Source organism: Galeopterus variegatus, unplaced genomic scaffold, assembly GCF_000696425.1.
Source record: "Galeopterus variegatus unplaced genomic scaffold, G_variegatus-3.0.2 Scaffold10875, whole genome shotgun sequence".
NCBI lineage: Eukaryota > Metazoa > Chordata > Mammalia > Dermoptera > Cynocephalidae > Galeopterus > Galeopterus variegatus.
Window position 1 is genome coordinate 16,993 of NW_007736986.1, and position 2,750 is coordinate 19,742.

General features: G+C 35.7%; 1 pseudogene; it reads right to left on the reverse strand.

Moving 5' to 3' along the window:
• Positions 1–1,378: 1,378 nt before the first annotated feature.
• On the reverse strand, positions 1,379–2,536 carry LOC103610282 (annotated as a pseudogene).
• Positions 2,537–2,750: the final 214 nt, after the last annotated feature.

Here is a 2,750-nt window from a genome sequence, read left to right on the forward strand (position 1 = left end):
AAAAAAAAAAAAAAAAAAAAAAAAAAAAAAAAAGATAAAAACCATTGTTTTCCTTGTGTCCTCTAAAATGGAGTGACTGAAAACCCTGCGTGTGTGTGTGTGTGTGTGTGTGTGTGTGTGTTTGAAAATCAGATATAACAAAAGTCAAACTGAGAGGTTTTTTTTTCTTACATTCATTTAGTCAACAATTCCCAATTTTCTCATATTATTTTATAATCCTTTCTCTATATGATATTTAATTTTAGTGGATTAATATACCCACGTACTTCAACAACTTTGACTAGTTGATGGAATGTATTAATATGTTAAAAAAAATACCAACTACAAAAGAATACTTACCAGAGAGGTTCGTAAAGGGAATGATTACCATACCTAAGTATTAGACAGAGAATCTCATTAAGAAATATTTATATAAAGTGTAAACACATAAGTAATGTTATATTTAAATGTTGTTCTGAGACTTTTCTATCACAATCGACTGCTTATAGACCTCTGGGAAAGATATTTGTTCTGTCTTTAAAGGGTACACTGTTGGAATGTTCAAAAAACTTTGTTTTTTATTTATATTAGCCAAAATGGTGTGTACACATTGGTACTATTGTGGTGTTTCATTTTGAGGAAATGTCTTTTGTGATATTCTTCACAAAGTTGTGAAATTCTTTTTTTTTTTTTGTCTTTTTGTCTTTTTTCCGTGTCCGGCAACGGGTCGCAACCCTCAGTGTTGCCCCCGTACCGGACCAGGGACCGGCAACGGGATCGCAAGCCTCGGTGTTGCTCCCGCACCTCGCTCAGCCAGTGAGCGGGAGCCGGTCTGTATATGGGATCCGAACCCTCGGGCGGGAGCGCCACCGCGCTTCCCAAGCGGCGCACTATCCAGTGCGCCACCGGGCCGGCCCATGAAATTCTTGATGAAGTACTTTGCCCATTTTTCTTCGCCAATTTTTCTACTAAGTAGTCCCATTATTTTTTTGTATTTGTATCAAAAAAAGGGAATTTTATTTTAAGTTTTGCATTTCTTTAAAAATGCAGACCGTTAAACATTTTTATCCACTCTGGGAAATGCATAATGATTAGAAAAGTATGCATCATAGTGATTGTTTTTCTATGTACTCCCGAATCTCAACCACATAGAGTTTGGGGTCACTTAGAGAGTATAACCTAAAGATTTTGGAATTTCATAAATTCCTTTTTAATAAATAATACAAAGTGTTTATTTTCATTAAAAAGTTTATATTTTTCAAAAACATAAGTATTTATTACTCCCACCCCATAAGACACACACTCACACACACACACACACACACAATTACTTAAATAGAAAAGAAGAACAAAGTCAAATGAAAAAGAAGAAAAGTTGGTTCACAGCATTTGATTTACTTCAGGACTGTCTGGTTCTTGTACAGTTTTGTGTAGCCTTCTCTGTCTGTGTATGTGAGCATTGCATATCTTCAACACTAGATTCTGTGCTTTCTGCAATTTCTTTCTTTCTTTTTTTGTTACTGTTTTTGCTTTCACACCTCTGTTCTCCACAACACTGAGGTCCAGTTTGCCATCATTCTTACTCCATATAGCTTTCAGTCCTTACAAAAGAATATCGCATAAATTTTGATAAAGAGGTTTTTGGGTATAATCCAGTAATTTCACTATTTCTGTGTATTTAACAATTTCACCTGGCTTGTTTTTCAAAGGAAAACGTTTTCCTATCAAACCTGAAATATTTTCTCTGTACCTAATTTTAGAATCTCTAACAAAGTTAGAATCTTTTAAATTATCCTCCCAAGGAAGATGTCCACTAAACCACTGGCTCATACATTAATCAAGTATTTCCAAATCACCACATTTCAATGGGGCCACGCTATTGTGTGCATCCATGCTAGTGAATTCAATCGTGCTATCGTGACAACTTTTAGGGTCTTCTATGTTTTCTATACAAATTTCTCTAGGCAGTACCAGTAAGAAAGACAAAGTCTACCAAGTACACCTGGTCAGGATTCTTGTAGCTCAGAAGATTTGAGGCCTTGATATCTCCATGTACATACTCATGCTTGTGAATATATTTCAGAATAATCAGAATTCTTAAGCTTAGCAGCATGACAGTTTTCCAAGAAAACCTTTTGGCATTTGCTTCATATATTTTCTGAAGGTCACTCCCAAAGTAATCCATTATCATAAAACTATAATTTTTTTCCATTTTCATCATGTAGACCAGTTTCCCAATACTTAGGGACACCCAGGTTTTTCAGTTTATCGGTACAAATCCAATTTTGAATTTGCTCTGGTTTAGAAGCTCCCTGATAGAACTTTAATTCAGTAAAAAGAGGTCCATTATCACTGACTTCTACTTTTACAAGAAAAGGTGCATCATTGCCAACTGATTTCAAAGAATTGAAATCAGCAAGATACATACAGCCAAAGCCACCTTGGCCAATGGATAATCCTAATTTCCATTCCTTTTTTGCCATGTCAGTTATTATCTCCTCAGCTTCAAATTGTTCTCGAAGATGTCTCTTTTCAGGGTGCTGTCTTCCACCATGAACTGTTTTTACATGAGGAATTTCCACTCAAGCCACAGACCTACGGCCTTCTGCCCAGTACAAACTTCCTGCCGTTTTCTGAGTTACCTGTATTATATATGTGTGTGTGTGTGTGTGTGTGTGTGTGTGTATGTACACAATATGAGTTCTATGGTATGTGTGTAAATATAATGGTATGAGTGCTGTGTTATTATATCTGAATTGTATCTCTGTCAC